A 19,461-nucleotide genomic window follows, 5' to 3' on the forward strand; every position below is an offset into this window, starting at 1 on the left:
AACGTAGTAGGACCTCACACACTAACACACTGGGTAGACTTTAGTGATTGTTTTAACTGCTGAATTCCACATTTATAAAAACCTGAAAGAACAATTTGATGGCACCAGCAAAAGGAAGTATTTGTGGTGACCATTGTCTGAAGATGAAACTTGCAATAATCTACATACAGCTCAGATTAACATCAATTTTGTTCTGTGTTCATGTGTAATTCCAGGGAGAAGAAAGTGTTTATTATTATCTTGGAGTAGCATAAAAAGGATAACACCATTTACAAAGTAAATAGCAGGACTGTGCTCTAATCTCCACGTTCTGATTTCCTTAGGTATGAAACATGCATAAAAAATTAAACCTCACTGAACAATTTGTTTATTTTCTGTTCCTGTCACAACTCATCTCTGCCATAGAAGCAGTCCTGGCTTGAAAGAAAGCAGGGATGCCGTTAAATAATAAATAGATTAGTTAGAGGACATAGCTCCTATAAATTTAATATTAATTTGACTTCACCATGGTCATTATCAGAATTATAAATATTTTCTCCCATTCAGCCCTCCTTTGCCAATGCCACTTGACCTCCTCAATCCCCACCCCCTTAACTGTGACAGGAGAAATGATAGCACTCTGCATCATCTTTGGGGAAAGAAATCAAATGAAACTAAGTACTCATGCATTTATGGATTAGCATAGAAAAGCAAGAGTACATCCACAGGGGATAAATAATGCATCAGAAATTTGTTCTGACTACAGCCATGCCACCTTCAACAAGCCCGATCTTGTCTGATCTCGGAACCTAAGCAGGGCCAGGCCTATTTAGTATCTGGATGGGAGACCACCTAGGAATACCAGGTGCTGTAGGCATTAAAAAAAAATTTTGTTTTGTAGTTTCTTGGTTATATGTAGATAATGTGAACTAGTGGTCCTACATGGACTTCCAATATGTTTATAACAAGAGAATGTCCTTTAAATTTTTATGTTATATTTTTCAACATTTCTGTATAAATTATATATTAACAAAGAGATATTTTTTCCACCAATGTAATTTTATATCAATAACATTGTTTTGTAAATTGAATATTACAATGTGCTCGACACAGTTTAAGCAAAATAAAAGAAAAAAAATACTCCTAAATCCTTAAGAAACTAAAAGCTTATATGTCACCTCATGAAATGTTAAGATGGTTACTATTTTTAATTAATTAATTAATTAATTAAATTAGTTTTGAATATACAGTACATTGGTTAGACATTTATATAGTTTATTAAATGATCCCCCTAATTGCAACTTCTCTCCTATGGTTTTCCACCTAGTCAATACATTAATGCTAGCTGCATTCCCTATGCCGTGCTCCCCGTCCCCGTGACCAACTACTAATTTGTACTTCTTTAGCCCTTCACCCCATTCTCCTAGCCCCCAAATCCCTCTTCCTGTCTATCTAACACCATATTGTCCACTATATTTGTGAGTCTGGTTGTGATTAGTTTGTTCTTTTTGTTGCTTAGATTTCACATATATGTAAAATCATATGGTATTTATCTTTGTCTGATTTATTTAACTTAGCCTAATAAAGTCTAGGCCCATCCATGTTGTTGTAAATGGTAAGATTTCATTTCATTTTTTAATGGCTGAGTAATATTTCTTTGTGTATATGAAGCATAACTTCTTTATCCAATTGTCTGTTGATGGGCATTTAGGTTGTTTCCATATCTTGGCTGTTGTAAATTGTGCTGCCATAAATTTGGGGGTGCGTAGATCTTTATGAATTATTGTTTTGTTTTTCTTTCGATAAATACCAAGAAATGCAATTGCTGGGTCAAAAAGTAGATCCATTATTAATTTTTTGAGAGCCCTCAGCTTGTTTTCCATAGCAGCTGTACCAATTTGCAATCCCACCAGCAATGTATGAGGGTTTTCTTTTCTCCACACCCTTGCCAATACTTGTTTTTTGGATTTATTGATGATAGCCATTCTGACAGTTGTGAGATATCTCATTGTGGTTTTAATTTACATTTTTCTGATGATTAGTGACCTTGAATATCTTTTCCTGTGTCTATTGGCCATCTGTATTTCCTCTTTGGAGAAGTATCTGTTCAGGACTTCTGCTTATTTTTTAATTGCATTTTGTTGTTGTTGTTGTTGTTGTTGAGTTGCATGAGTTCTTTATATATTTTGGATATTAACCTCTTATCAGATATATTATTAGTGAATTTCTTCTCCCAAACAGTTGGTTATCTTTTTGTTTTGTTGATGGTTTCCTTTGCTGCACTAAAATTTTTTAGTTTTATGTAGTCCCATTGCTTATGTTTTCTTTTGTTTCCCTTGCCTGGGAAGATATATTCAAAAATAAATTACTGTTATTAATATCAGAGAGTTTTCTTCTTGAATTTTTATGGTTTCAGGTCTTATATTTACGTCTTTAATTTATTTTGAGTTTATTCTTTATATGGTATAAGAAGGTGGTACAGCTTCTTTCTTTTGTATATATCTGTCCAATTTTCCCAACACCATTTATTGTCCTGCCATAAATTTTGGGGAGAATAGATCTTGACAAATTATCTTTATCCCATTGTATATTCTTGCCTCCTTTGTCATAGAAGTAGAGTGTATAGGCGTGGATTTATTTCTGGACTCAATTCTTTTCCATTGGTTAATATATCTGTTTTTATGCCAGTACCATGCTGTTTTGACTATGATAGCCTTGTAGTATAGTTTGATATTAGGTAGTGTGATAGCTGCAACTCTGTTCTTCTTTTTCAAGATTGCCATGGCTATTTGGGGTCATTTATGATTCCATATAAGTTTTAGGATTATTTGTTCTAGCTCTCTGAAAAATGCCATTGGTATTTTGATAGGGATTACATTGAATCTATAGATTACTTTGGGTAGTACGGCCATTTTAATGATGTTGATTCTTCCTACCTATGAACACGGTATATGCTTCCATTTATTTGTATCTTTTTCAATTTATTTTTTCCAATGACATATAATTTTCTGAGAAAAGGGCTTTTATCTCTTTGGTTAATTTTATTCACAGGTATTTTATAGTTTTCAATGGAATTGTAAATGAAATAGTTTTCTTAATTTCTCTTTCTGAAAGTTCATCTTTGGCATATAAAAATGCCACTGACTTCTGAATATTTATTTTGTAACCTGCTACTTTACTGAATTCATTAATCAGTTCTAACATTTTTTGGTGGAATCTCTAGGGTCCTCTCTATACCGTATCATGTCATTGGCAAATAAGGAGAGTTTTACTTTTTCCTTTCCAATTCAGATACCTTTTATTTATCATTCTTATCTTATTGCTGTGGCTAAGACTTATAATACAATGTTAAGAGGAGTGATGAAATTGGGAATCCTTGTCTTGTTCTTGGTCTTAAGGAAAATGTTTTTAGCCTTTCCCCATTATGATGTTAGCTGTAGATTTGTCATATATGGCCTTTTTATGTTGAAGTATGCTCCCTCTATTCCCACTTTGATGAGTTTTTATCATAAATGAATGCTGGCTTTTGTCAAACAATTTTTCTGCATCTATTGATATGATCATATGGTATTTATTTTTTGATTTGTTAATGTGGTATATCATATTAATTGATTTGTGGATATTATACCAACCTAGCATCCCAGGAATAAATCCAACTTGAACATAGTGTATGATTTTTTTCATGTATTGCTGAATTCGGTTTCCTAATATTTTGTTGAGAATTTTTACATCAATATTCATAAGAGATTTCAGTCTATAGATTTTTTTTTTGGTTTTGTTTTGTTTTGTTTTGTTTTTCGTACTGTCTTTGTCTGGTTTTGGAATCGAGGTAATGGTGGCCTCATAAAAGGAGTTATGGAGTGTTCCCTCTTCTTGAATTTTTGGAAAAGTTTGAGATGAATAGGTGATAATTCCTCTTTTAATGTTTGGTAAAATTCGCCTATGAAGCCACCTGGTCCAGGACATTTTTTTAAATTAAATTAATTAATTAATTAATTTTTTTATGGGAGGATTTTAAATACTGAGTCTATTTCATTGGTGGTAATTGATTGGTTCATATTTTCTGTTTCTCCTTGACTCAGTCATGGAAGATTGTATGTTTCTAGGAATGTGCCCATTTCTTCCAGGTTGTCCAATTTATTGGTATATAATTGCCTACAGTATTTTCTTATGACCTTTGTATTTCTGTGGAGTCCATGGTCATTTCTCCTCTTTCATTTCTGATTTTATTTATTTGAGTCTTCTCTTTTTTTCCTTGATGAGTCTGGCTAAGGGTCTGTCAATTTTGTTTATTCATCAAAAAACCAGTTCTTGGTTTCATTAATCTTTTGTATTGTTTTCCTAGACTCTATTTCATCTATGTCTGCTCTGATCTTTATTATATTTTTCCTTTTATTCACTTTGGGTTTTGCTGTTCTTTTTTCTAGTTCTTTTAAGTGTAAGTTTAGATTGTTTGTTTGAGCTTTTTCTTGTTTCTTGAGGCAGGTCTCTATTGCTATGAATTTCCCTCTTGGTACTGCTTTTCCTGTGTCTCATAGATTTTAAGTTGTTGGATTTTCATTTTCATTCGTCTCTAGGTATCCTTTGATTCCTTCTTTGATTTCATTAATAACTCATTCATTATTTAGTAGCATGTTATTTACCCTCCATATATTTGTATATTTCTAGTCTTTTAATTATAGTTGATTTTTAGTTTGATACCATTGCGATCAGAGAAGATGGTTGATATGCTTTCAATCTTCTTATATGTATTGAGATTTTTTTGTGTCCTAACATGTGGTGTATCCTGGAAAATATTCCAAGTTCACTTGAAAGGAATGTATATTTTGCTGCTTTGGGGTAATATGCTCTGAAAATATCTATTAAATCTCTCTGGTCTAGTGTGTCTTCTAGACCTGTTGTTTCCTTGTTAATTATTCTCCTGGAAGATCTGTCCATTGGTGTCAATGGGGTGTTAACATCTTCTACTATGAGTGTATTACTGTTGATTCCTCCTTTTATGTCAGTTGACAATTGCTTTACATATGTAGGTATTTTATGTTGGTAGTGTATGTATTTACCATGGTTATGCCCTCTTGATTTATCGATCCCTTTATCATTATGTAATGCCCTTTTTTTGTCTCTTATTGTAGCCGTCTGTTTAAAGTCTATTTTATCTCATATAGTGATCACTATCCCTGCTTTCTTTTTTTTTTTTTTCATTTCCATTTGCGTGAAATACGTTTTTTATCCCTTTACTTTCAGTCTGTGAGTGTCATTTGATCCAAAGTGAGTCTTTTGTAGACTGCATATATATGGTCTTGTTCTCTTATTCATTCAGCTACTTTGTGTCTTTTGATTGGAGTATTTAATCTGTTTATATTTAAAGTGATTACTAATAGGTGCATAGATATTGCCATTTTATTGTTCGTAGTTGTTATTTCTATTTTCTTTTTTACTCCTCTTTTCACAGAAGTCTCATTAACATTTCTTATAATACTGGCTTGTTGGTGATAAATTACTTAAGCTTTTCCCTGTATGGGAAACTTTATCTCACCTTCCATTTTAATGGAAAGCCTTATTGTGTAGAATATTTGTTGTTGTAGATTCTTGGTTTTTTGTAACTTTGAATATTTCTTACCAATCCCTTCTGGCCTGCAAAATTTCCATTAATAAATCAGCAGACATTCTTATGGGGGTACTCTTGTAAATAACTTTCTTTTCTCTTGCTGCTTATAAGATTCTCTCTTTTTCTTTTACATTTGGCATTTTATTTATGATGTTTCTTGGTGCAAGTCTGTTTGAATTCTTGTTTGAGACTCTTTGTGCTTCCTAAACTTGTATGTTTGTTTCCTTTGCCAAATTAGGAAATTTATCTGTCATATTTCTTGAAATAGAGTCTCAATCCCTTGCTCTCTCTCTCTCTTTCCCTACAGGTACTCCTATGATCCGGATATTGTTACACTTCTTGTTATCCTGGAGGTCTCTTAAACTATCCTCATTTTTTAACATTCTCTTTTTCTTCCTTATGTTGTTCTTATTGGAAGTATTCTGCTACCTTGTCTTCCAGTATGTTGATTGGATCTTCTGCTTCATCCAATCTACTGTCGAATCCTCCTGGTGTATTTTTCATTTCAGGTATTGTATTCTTTATTCCTGTCTAGTTCTTTTTTATGATTTCTATGTTCTTTTTTATGCTTTCTATCTCTCTGTTGAAGTTCTCATTGTGCTCATCCATTCTCCCCATTAGTTTGTTGAGCATCTTTATAACCATTAGTTTGGTTATAATGGAGGTTGCCTGCCTCCATTTAATTTAGCTTATTTTCTAGAGTTTTATCCTGGTTTTTTTTTTTTTTCATTTGTGGCATGTTTCTTTGTTTTTTTCATTTTATTAGCCTTTTTAAGTTTGTTTCTATGTGTCAAGAATATTTGTTTCATCTCTCAGCCTTGGCCAGATGGCCTAATGAAGAAGGTGTTCTGTGTGGCCCAATGGCACAGTCTAACCGATCTCCTGTGCCAGGAGCTCTGGACGTAATCTTTCTGTGGATTGTTTGTGATCTTCTGTTGTTGTCAAGTCTTTATTGCTGTTAGTACATCAGTGGATGGGGCTAATCTCAGGCTGACTTATTGTGGGGTTTGGCTGTACTCACAGGGTAAAAGTTGCTGTGTGGGGGCTGACTGCACTAAGTGGGCTTTGCGCTAGCAGTCTTGTGTACTTGTTGTGACTACCCTTTGTGTGTGCCACTAATGGGGCTAGTCAGTAGTTGCCCTGTTGTGTTCTGATGCCAGACTCCAGATATGTTGGTTTTGTGGCCCCTTAGGCAAGGATTCCTCATAGACTAAGGTCAGCTGCTGCTTTTGATTGCTCAGGACTACCTGGTGGGAATTGTATAAAGTGACCTGCAGATAGTCGTTGCCTATGTTGGATTTATATGTAAGAGACAGCATTGCAGGCAGCAGTCCAGTTATCTCCCGTCCCTGACCTATGGCAGTTTATCAGAGGGACCAGTGCTCCTCAAAGCCTGACACTGCCTTTCAGTTGCCTGTAAGTCTCTGACAATGGATGAGCCTCTGGGCGATATGCGTATTGGGTAGCACACGGCCCCCTGGACTCCTGGGTCTATCGAGTAAATGTCCTTCTGCCACTGCAGTGTCAGTTTACATGCTAGCTTTGTCTCTGTGGCTCTCTGTACAAGTTTCCAATCATAGCAAAGTCAGTTGTTGCCTACCTTGGCGCTTGAATGTGCCACCTCAGGGCAGGGGAAGCTCTCTATCAACATGAAGCAGACACTTTGTGTACTGGATTGGTAAGGAACTCAGAGAGTCAAGGGTCATCAGGTCAATACAGACCTCTATAATTCTTTCAAAAGATATTACAGCTCATACAGGCAGCAGTAGTTTGCCCACAACTGTTTTCCAGGGAGCTTACCCTGGCTGAGAATGTTGATTCTGATTATCCTCTCAGCTTTTTGAGCTTCCTCCAAAGGCCTGCAATAATATAATTGTGTGTGTGTGTGTGTGTGTGTGTACACACACACACACACAAATACTGTATGATTACATTTTTACAAAGTACCTAGAGTAACGAAACTCATAGAAATGAATAGATGAATGGTGGTTACCAGGAGTTGGGAGAGAGGGTATTGGGGAGTTGTTGTTAGTTACTATGCACTTTTAGTTTTGCAAGATAAAAAAGTTCTAGAGATTGGTTGCAAAACAGGGTCAATATATTTAAAACTTTTGAACTGTACACTTAGAAATTATTAAGAATAAATTTTGCTATGCATTTTTATCATAATTTTTAAAAATCCATATCAATATTTAAGTTATATACATATGATACAATTAGAGAAATTTTTGAGTAAGCATATGGTTATACACTGAGTATACGTGGTGCTGTATATGGAGCCGATATTTAGCTAGTATGCATTGGGATCAGAGTACTAGCTATGCTGATTGATCAGCCATTTATTCTAGGCCAGTCAGTTTGATGACTGCTTGCTTCTTATTAGTATACAAACACACGTACAAACAAACACACATATATTAAAGATTTACATTCTCAGCATATCCTACAGAGCTGGAAAGAAGAAGAAAGGGAGATGGCACAGAATAAAATAGAGAAGACTGATCTTCTCAAGAAAAGCAGTAAGACTTGAATACATAGATTCTCTAGGAAAATCTGCCTGTGTAGGGTGGATGGCTCAGAAATATAGCCACCTGGTCTCCATCAGTACAAGAACATCTGTTGGCCAAAGCTGGGAAGTTGAAATCCCACTGGCCACCAAGAGGGAGAAAGGCAAGGCTGAGAAGTAATAAGGATGATTTAAGACTTCTAAGAAGAGATGAAGTGCTAAGTGCTACTGAATAAGTGAGGGAATTGGATGAGAGGGAGGCGAGAGGAGAGGTAAAAGAAAGGAGAAAAGAGAAAAGGGGAGAGGGGAAGAGCGAGAGACAGAGACAGAAAGAAAGACAGAGATGGAGAGAGAGAATGTCTGCTCCTTACTCATGATGTTTGAAAGACTCATGAGCTTAAGGTAATGTGAAATTTTATTTGACATTTAATCTTATTTTTGCATATTTCACATTCCTTCCTGAAATGTTTAAAGTATAAATTATAGGAAAGAGCTCTATATCAGCTTTAGGCCTTGATATATGTGACCTGATAAAGAGGGGACCTGCTTATTTAATCGAACACACCAGATTTGAATCCTAGCTCTATTTCTAAATACATTATCTGTAATACTACCAAAGCAAGAGCCAAAATCTTTGTCTAATTTTTTGAGTTTCCATATGATTGGATGATGAACTTCTAAGGAAGTTCCCTTCTACTCTTACTAGCTGAAAGTCTCAGGGAAGCACATTGAATTGTGTCAAATGCTTTTTCTGCATCTATTGAGATGATCATATGTTTGAATTTGTTAATACTGTGTTACATTGCTGAATTTTTAAATGGTAAATCAATTTTACATTCATGGAATAAAATGCACATGCCCATATTGTCTTACCTTTTTAATATATTGCTGGTTATGATTTGCTAAAACTTTATTTAGAATTTTTGCCTCCAATTACAGGAATATTAATCTCTGGTTTCTTTTATTTGATTTGATAAGAGGGTAATTCTTATCTCGGAGAAGTGAATAGATTTTCTTTTCTTCATTTTTTGGCAAGAGTTTGTACAAAATTGGCATTATTCTTTACTTAAGTGTTTGGTATACTTCACCATTTTTTTTCCCTAAGAGTTTTATTATCTATTTAGTGTTTTTAATATTCAGGTTTCTTTCTTCTTGAGTGAGTTTAACAGTTTATCTTTAAAGGAATGTATTCATTTTATCTAACTTTCACATTTATTAGCATAAAGTTGTTAGTAACATTAATTTATTACCTTTTAATATTATTAGAACCTGTAGTTATATCACCTCTCTATTCCTGATATTGTGTCAATATTTTTTCCTGATCAGTCTGCCTAGAGAATTTCAATTTTATTGATATTTTCAAAGGCCTAGCTTTTTGTTTCATAAATTTTCTCGATAATTTTTTAATTTTGTTTTAATAATTTTCTTGGATGTGGTTTCATAATGTAGCAGTTAGTATGTCTTCTTTATGTGCAGAAGGTCCTGGGTTCATGCCCCAGTGAAGCCACAGTCCATAGTCTATGTACAAGCCTCCCTGAACAAGGCCAATGTCTGATTTTACAAGCTAAGCAGGGTCGGGCCTGGTTAGCACTTGGATGAGAGATCACCTTGGAAGACCAGGTACTGTAGGCATAATAGTTATTGTTTCTTTTCTTCTGCTTTGTTTGGTCAGTTAGGTTCATATTCTAGTTTTTCTAAGGTAAAAACTGAGGACATTGATTTGAGACCTTTCTTCTTTTCTAAAATTGTGTTTTAGTGAAGCATTAGCAGTGACAAAATTTTTGATATTGTGCATTTTTATTTTGACTCAATTTAAAATATTTTCTAGTTTCCTTTATTTATTTATTTATCTATCTATTTGTCTATTTATTTATTATTTATCTTCTATGGGTAATTTAGAAATGTGTTGCTTAGTTTTCAATATTTAAGAATTTTACAGAAGTCTTGCTATTTCTTTCTAATTTAATTCCACTATCATAAAACATAGTTATATGATTAAATCTTTTAAAATTCATTGATAGTTGGCATTTTTGTCCTTGAAAAATTACTATCTTAATTAGGGTTTCAGGTCATTTGAGATAAATGTGTATTCTGTTTTTCTTGAATAGAGTTTTATATTTATAAATGTAAATTTAGTCAAATTACTTCATAATGTTAAGTATTTTATATTATTGCTGATGGCTTAACTGGATATAGAATTTCAATTCAACAGGTTTTCATTTTAGTACTTTAAAGATCTTTCTCTACTATTGTCTCACTTGTACATTTGTGATGAGAATTTGCCCTCATTGCTATCCCTCTTCCTATGAATGTTGCTTTCCCTCACCCCTCTTGTTTGCTTTTCAGATTTTATCTTTTTCATTGTTATAATGTACTTTGGTGTAATTTCTTTCATGAGTCTTGCACTTAGAGTTCATTGAGCTTCCTGAATATTTGGATTAATACTTTCATCAAATTGTGAGAAATTGCACCCATTACGTGTGCAAATTTTTTTTCCTCCCAAGTCTTTTTGTGAACTCCATTTCCTTGTAAATTAGCCAGCTGGAAGTTGTACAGTTCAGTGAAGTAACATTAATTAATTAATGTATTTACTTATAATTCTTTTTTTCTTGCTATTTTATCTTGTTTAATTTCTATTATTATGGCTTCTAATTCACTATTTTTTTTTATTCTGCAATGTTAATTTTTCTTCAATATTATTCAGTATATTTTCATCTTGAACATTAAAGTGTTAACCTCTAAACATATATTTGGGTGTCTTTAATATCTTCATATCTCTCCTTAATGTGCTAAACATATGGAATATAATTTTAATAACTTTTAAGGTCTTTGTATGCTAATTATATCACTCAACCTTAGTCACTTTTGATTGATTGATTTTTTTTTTTTTTTAACTTTAGTAAGGATCACATTGGCATGCCTGGTCATGTTGATTATAAGCCAGACATTCTTAAGTTTAGTCAGCTGTATGTCAGATGCTTTGTGTGCCTATAAAGATTCTAAATCTTTGCTCCAGGGTGCAGTTAAGTTATTTGGAAACATTTTTATACTTTCAGGGTTTAATTTTAAAATGTGTCAGGAATGACCTGAGTGATACTACATATTCTACCCAATGACCCATAATGCAATGGTCCCAAACATTTTTAGCACCAGGGACTGGTGTTTCTATGAGAATCTAATGCCTGAAGATCGGAGATGGAGATGAGAAGGTGATACTAGCTCCAGGGAGTGGCTGAAAATACAGATGAAGCTTCACTCTCACCCACCATGCACTTCCTGCAGATTTATAACAGTCCACAAACCAGATACTGGTCTGAGGCTCAAGGGTTGGGGACCTCTGCCATAATATATGAAATTTTCCATTTTTGGTCTGGGGAACAGATGCAATTCTTACCCTATGTGAATGTGAGATAATGTTGCCTTTAAAAATTTTAGCTGGATTATTTACAGCCTTGCATAATTTTTTTGCACAAATACTCTTATGACTCTGCTGAATACTTTAGGAGTACCCTCTGGATATTTCTAGAATTTTATCTGAGTGCAGCTTCTTTCCTTCTGGTAATCTGTCTTATACATGCCAGTTGCCTTAGTTTTCCTAGACTCTTAGCTCCATCTCTTTTGTCCTGGTAAACTGATACATTCTATCTGGTTTTCTACCTCCTGGTACCCGTTTTGGAACATTAACCATTGAATTCTAGGTTAGTGTACATGTATAAAATTGAAGTAGTAATTTTAGATGCAATATTTTAAGATGTTCAGATTAAATTTTCAGACACAAATAGGATTTATCACTTAGTAAATTTGGTCACTTTCTACAGTTTTTTTTTTTTTAATTATATATTGTTTAAAAGCTTACATTATGCTATAATATTTCAAAATTTCTAAACACATATTATTCACCTTCCTAGTACTATAAAATTGTTTATTCCTTTCTTTCTTTCATCCTTTCTTTCTTTTGGAAACTACATATGAGCCAAAACAACCTTATTTAACTGAGGAAGTGAGATAAAAGGAATATGACTGGACATATGAATGGCTATTCACAAACTCCTGACTGAAAAATGTGGCCAATGAGCAAAAGAGAATTTAAAAATATATATAACCAAAATGGAGATATAAATATTAACAAAAATTATATTAAAAAACTAAGCAGAAATTCTAGAACCAAAAAGAATAGTAACTGAAATGAAAAACTTATTACAGAAGTTAAAAACAGATTTGAGCAGACAGAATAAAATAATCAATAAAAATAAAAACAAGGTGGTTGACATTATTGAGTCTGAGAAGAAGAAAGAAAGAATAAAGGATAGTAAACAGAGCATAAGGGACTTATGCGGTACCATTAATTAGAGCAATATACATATTATGAAATCTTGGAAGGAGAGAGAGAAAGCACCAGAGAGAATGTTTGAAAAATAATTGTCAAAGCTCCCAAATTTGATGAAAAACATGAATCTACACATTCAAGAAGTTAAAACACACACACACACACACACACACACACACACACACACGTAGCATTACCTCCAGTAGATCCAAATGTAGACTTTTTTTTTTTTTTTTTGGTACTGTATAGTTTTATTTCCATGAAATTTCCAGAAGTAGCAAATCCCAGACAGACCACAGATTAATGGTTGCTGGGGGCTGGTAGAAAAGGGCAGCAGAGAGCAACTACTTGGTGATTATGGGGTTTCTATTTAGGATGATGAAAAAGTTCTGGGACTAAATAGTCGTGATGGTTTGACAACATCACAAAAGTATTAAATGTCACTAAAGTGTACACTTTAAAATGGTTTAAGTTGTAAATTTTTTTTAAAATTATTTATATTTTTATGGTGACATTAGTTAACAAAATCCAATAATTCAGTTGTACACTTTAACAGTATATATATATATATATGTATGTATGTATATATATACGTATATAGATACATATATATATACACACACACACATACACACAATGTGTATTCATCTCTCATAGTTAGATTTCTTTCTGTCACCACATATTTGACCCCCTTTACTCCATCTACCTCCCCTTTCCTGCCACCTCTTACCCTCTAGGAACCACTCACTGGTCTATTGTCCATGTCCATGAGTCTGTTTGTTTGTCCTATTCTTTTTGTGGCTTTTAGGTTTACATCCCACATAATTGATATCATGTGATTTTCAACATTTTCTGTCTGGATTATTTCACTTAGCATGATTATTTCGAGGTATATACATGTTGTCGCAAATGGCAATATTTCATCCCTTCTTATGGCTAAGTAATATTCCATTGTATATATGTGTCACGGCTTCTTTAGCTAGTCTATCGTAGGCCATTTTGGTTGTTTCCATATCCTAGCTACTGTGCATAATGCTGCTATAAATATCGGTGTGCAAATTTCTTTTCGGATATGGTTTTTAAAGTCTTTGTAGTAAATACTCAGTAAAAGGATTGCTAGATCAGATAGTAGATCAATTCTTAGTTGTTTGAGGAACATCTAAACTGCTTTTCTATAGTGGGTATACCAATTTGCAGTTTACCAGCAGTGTATGAGGATTCCTTTTACTAGGCATCCACTCTAACATTTGTTACTACATGTCCCATTGATTATAGTTATTCTAACAGGTGTGAGATGATATCTCATTAAATTTCCCTAATAGCTAGTGATGTTGAACATTTTTTCAAATATCCGTTGCCCATTTGTTTGACCTCTAGGGAGAAGTGTCTATTCAGGTCCTCTGCCCAATTTTTGATTGGAACATTTGTTTTTCTTTTGTTGTTATTGAGTCATATGAGTTGTTTGTATATTTTGGATATTAGGTCCTTGTCAGAGGTGTTGCTTGCAAATATATTTTCCCATTCAAATGGTTGTCTCTTTACCTTGTTGACTTATGCACTTATTTTAGCTCTTCCTTTGCCTTTGAGGTCAAATTCATAAATCCTCTTTAAGTTTTTGATTTTAGCTGCTATGTTTTCTTCTATGCGTTTTATTGTTTCAGATCTTATATTCAGGTCTTTAATCCATTTTAAGTTACTTTTGGTGTGTGGTAATAGACAACAGTCTAGTTTCATTCCTTTACAGGTGGCTTTCCAGTTTGCCAGGCACCACTTATTAAAGAGGCTTTCTTTTCTCCACTGTATATTTTTGTCAAAAATTATTTGCCCATACAAATAAACATAGGTTGATTTCTGAACTCTCGATTCTGTTCCACTAGTCTGTGTGTCTATTTTTCTGCCAATACCATGCCATTTTGATTTACTGTCACTTCATAGTATAATTTAAAGTTAGGTAGAGTGATGCCTCCAGCCTCGTTCTTTTTTCTCAAGATGGCTTTGGTAATTCAAGGTCTTTTGTGCTTGAATACAAATCTGATAATTTTTTGTTCTATTTTTTTAAATGCCAATTTTTTAAAATTGGGATTGCATTAAATCTGTATAATGCTTTAGGTTAAGGTCATTTTAACTATGGTGATTCTTCCAATCCAAGAACACAAAATATCTTTCCATTTCTTTATGTCTTCTTTAGTTTCTTTAAATAAGATCCTATAGTTTTAATTATATAGGTCCTTCACATGTTTCATTAGATTTATTCTTGTGTGTTTTTATTCCTCTTGTTGTAATTGCAAGTTGAATTATTTTTTCTACTTTTTTTTTTTGACACTTCATTAATAGAGTATAGGAATGCTATGGACTTTTGAATGTTGATTTTGTATCCAGAAACTTTACTGTATTTGTTTATTGTTTCTAGTAGTGTTCTTGTGGAGTCTTAAGGGTTTTCTACATAGACAAATACATCATTCACAAATAGTGACAGTTTGACTCCTTTGTTTCCTGTTTGGATGCCTTTTATATCTTTCTCTTGCCTGACTACACTCCCTAGAACCTCCAATATTTTACTGAATAACAGTGGCAATAGTGGACAGCTTTGCCTTGTTTATGATCCTAGATGGGAAAGTTTTTAGTTTTTCACCATTAGGTATAATGTTGGCTGAGGCTTTGTCATATATGGTCTTTATTATGTTAAGGTACTTTCCTTCTATACAGATTTTGTGAAGTGTTTTGATCGTAAATGAATGCTGTATCTTGTCAAAGACTTTTTCTACATCTATTGATATGATCATATGATTCTTATTTTTTAATTTGTGTATGTGTTATATCACATTAATCTATTTTCATATGTTGAACCATCCCTGTGCCTCTGGGATGAAGTCCACTTGACCCTGGTGTATATTCTTTTTGATATGTTACTGTATTTGGTTCACTAGTATCTTATTTAGGATTTTTGCATCTGTAGTCATGAGAAATATCGGTTTGTAGATTTCTATTTTTGTGTTATTTTTTCCATGTTTCGGTATCAAGACAATATTGACCTCATAAAACACATTTTAAAAAATGTTTAATGACAAAGAAAAAGACAAAATGTTGAAAGCAGCAAAAGAGAAGAATGATTCCTTGTTCATTATGTACAAGGGATCCTCAATAATATTAACAGCTGATTTCTCATCAAAAACCTTGAAAAATACAAGTTGTTGGAATGAAAATATATAAGGACAGGAAAAATGAAAGCATTCAAAATTTTATAACTATAAAATTATCCCTCAAAAATGAGTAAGAAATTAAACATTCACAGATGAGCAAAAGTTTAGGCAATTTAGTTAACATTAATTATGCCCTAAAAAGTACAACAAGTATTCTTTTAGATTGAAATAAAGTTATACTAGACATTAACTCAAAGTCAGATGAAGAAATACAGATTTCCAGTGTAAGTAGATACATGGGCAAATATAAACATACTGTATTTTGGAGTTGCAACTACACCTTTTATTTCATACAGGATATAAAAGATAAATATGTATAAATAATCATAAATACGTTATTAGGCACATAATATTTTAAGATGCAATATGTGAAATAACAATATCTATGGGGGAAAACAAATATGTATAAGAGTAAATTTTTGTATGTTGTTGAAACTAATTGATATTAATTTTAAATAGATTATTATGGTTGTGATGTTAATTGTAACCCCCAATATAACCATAAAGAAAATATCTAAAATTTATCTATTAATGAAGTAAAAAGGGAAACAACAGGATTCTCTATAAAAAAAAAAACTTAAAGAAGACAATAAAGTGGGAAATAAGAGAGAAAAAATGGTATGATAGATACAAAAAGTACATTTTAAAAATCTAAGTGGAGAAGTAAAGTTTATGTCACTGATTACTTGAAATTTAAGTGAATTTTCTCCAATACAAAGGCAAAGATTGACAGTTTTGCTCCAGCATGTTTGGAGCATGGAAAATGCCACTCAAAATTAACAAATAGAAAGCCAAACAAAATCACTACAATATTTTTCAGATTCATCAAAAAAAGTGAAATTACAGGCTAAAGAACTGCCACAAAAATATAGACAAAATAGACAAAATAATTCTTGTTAATATAAGAACAAAAATCTGTAATCAGAAACCTTATGGGAACAAGTAAGAGGGTAGGAAAACTAGAACATTAGTTGAGGAATTGCTAAATATGTCTAAGAGAAGAAACTCAAGGGTGAACCAATAATAGGGAGCCTTTGCAGTTTTGTGAATTTAACTTAAGAGTTTCAAGACACAGTAAATATTCCTTAAGCTCTGTCAGGGGAAGAGGAAAAGTAGCCATTTTGAAAGCAATAACAAAGAAATAGCTGGAAAGTCTCAAAATACTTGGATTAACTATAACACTTCTAAATAAGACATATATCAAAGAAGAACTCTGAAGAGAGATAAAAATATTTTCGCTAAAGGAAAATGAAAATAAAACATTGAAATTTGTTGGATAAAGTAAAAGTGTTTGCTTAGAAGGAAATACATGACATTAAATATATATAAAAAATAAGAAATTCCAAAATCAATAATCTAAACTTCCATTTTAAGAAGCTAGAAAAATAAAAAGCTAATTAAATCCAGAAGAAGCAAATGAAAATAATTAAAAGTAAAGCACAAATCAAAGAACTTGAAAACAGAAAATGAATAAAGATAAATAAAACCAAACAAATAGTTCATTGACAGATCAATAAAATTGATAAGTTTCTAACTACACTAGCTAAAAATAAATAAATAAAAGACGTATTACTATCATCTCTAATGAAAGAGGAGTTCATGGGCAGTATAAGGATAACAACGGAAATAATAAAAGAATAGTTCAAACAACTTTATATCTACAAATTTGATAACCCAGATAAAATGAACCAGTTCCTCAAAATACACAATTTCCCAAAATTCAAATAAGAGGAAATAGATAATAGATTAGTGCTTACCAGAAAGCGGATGGGGGAAGTAGATAAGGGCAAAAGGAGTCAAATATTTGGTGATGGAAGGAAATTTAACTTTGGGTGATGAAAACACGATGTTCTCTCTCTGTCTCTCTCTCTCTCTGTCTCTCTCTCTGTCTCTGTGTGTGTGTGTGTGTGTGTGTGTGTGTGTGTCTGTGTAAAATGCATTGTTGAATTGTACACTTGGAACTTATTTGATTTCATTAATCAATGCTACTTCAATATTTTTAATAAAAAAGAACACATATAATTATGATAAAAGAGTAAAATCACCACTCTGAAAAAATGAAGAAATAGATCATTTAAACTGGCCTATATCTACTCAAAATAATAACTTTCCAAAACAGAAAACATCAAACCCAGTTGAGTTCACTGAAATTCTACCAAATACTTAAGGAAGAAATACACCAATTTTCCACAATATTTTATGGAAGATAGAAGCAGAGGAAGCACTTCCTCATTTTATAGAGTCAGCATTACCCTACACTAAAACCATACAAAAATATTATAAGAAAAGAAAACTATAGACCAATATCTCTTATGAACATAAATTAAAATATCTACCAAAAATATTAGGAAATTTAATTTAGCAATATATGAAAAGAATTATACATCATAACCAACTGGCATTTATTCAAGACATGTCAGTTTTTTTAAACATTTGAAAATCATTACTGTAACCTATCACATAAACAGTGTAAAGAAGAAAAATTACAAATAATATCAATAGATGCAGAAAAAGCATTTAACAAAATTCAAAACCTATTTATAGAAGAGTCAGTAAACTCTCAGAAAAGATTCTCAGAAATAGAGAGCATTTCCTTAATTTGATTTAAAAAATATATTTTAAAAAAAAGGGTGATATTATACTTGGTGAGAAACCAGAAGTTTTTCTATTATGATTCAGTACAAGGCAAGGGTGTCCCCTCTCACTCTGTTTGCAATATTATATTGAAAGTCCTAGGTAATGATAGAAGAAAGTGGGAAAAAAAGAATGGAAGAGAAATTAAGAGAAAGGAAAGGAAGAGAAAGAAAGAAAAAGGAGGAAAATGAAAAATAAATAAATAAATATATAGATAAATAAAGCAAATAAGGGAAATAACAGGGGAAAGAAAAGTCATATTGATTAGGAAGTAAAAAATAAAACTGTTTCTGTTCATAGATTATATGATTGCCTATGTAGAAAATTCAAAATAAATGACGCACAAAAAAAAAAAAAATGCCTCTTAGAACTAGTAAGACAAGACATTACAGCCAGTTTTCCGGGTACAAAGTTAGATACACAAAGTCAATCATTTTTCTATACACCAGCAATGAACAAATATGATTTAAAAATGAAACTCAATGCCATGTACCTTAGCACCCCAAAAATGAAATATTTAAATACAAATTCAATAATATATGTAGAAAATCTATACGAGGAAAACTACAAACTCTGATGAAATAAATCAAAATGAACTGTTTAAGTAGAGATGTTTTCCATATTCATAAATAGGAATACTCAATATGTCAAGATGTCATTCTTCCCTACTTGATCTATAGATTCAATATAGGTATATACCACACAACAAAGTTTCTGTCAACAACAGACCACTTATACAAAGGTAGTTCTATAAGATTAAAATGGAACTGAAATCTATTGCCTAGTGTCACTGTACTCATCGTAATATTGTAGTGTAATGCATTACTCAAGCCTTTGTGGTAATACTGGTGTAAACAAACCTACTGTGCTGCCAGTGTTATAAAAGTATACCACAATTATGTATGATACATAATCTTGATTAAAATAATAAACAGGAATGCTTCTGTCCTGGGTAGGAGGAGCCATAGACTGGAATGATCTTTCAAGGTGCAGTCCTAGACCAATGGAAGCATGGATACTAAACTCTGACCTTGCAAATTCTACCCATGCACTTCCTCCACTTCTGCAAAGAAGGTATGAGCCCTAATTTAATTAACACCTGTCAGTGGTTTCTGGGCTGGCCTGCCATTACCAGTACAGAGAGTCCTAAGCTCATCGATCAATCATTAGCAACCACTCTATGTTGAGAACTATGTGCCAGTGATGG

At 32.6% G+C, this 19,461-nt stretch overlaps 1 pseudogene; it reads left to right on the forward strand.

The window, feature by feature from the left end:
• Nucleotides 1–737: 737 nt before the first annotated feature.
• LOC118614115 lies at nucleotides 738–856 on the forward strand (annotated as a pseudogene).
• The last annotated feature ends 18,605 nt before the right edge of the window (nucleotides 857–19,461 follow it).

The sequence above is a fragment of the Rousettus aegyptiacus genome, unplaced genomic scaffold (genome assembly GCF_014176215.1).
Source record: "Rousettus aegyptiacus isolate mRouAeg1 unplaced genomic scaffold, mRouAeg1.p scaffold_m13_p_2, whole genome shotgun sequence".
NCBI classification, from domain to species: Eukaryota; Metazoa; Chordata; class Mammalia; order Chiroptera; family Pteropodidae; genus Rousettus; species Rousettus aegyptiacus.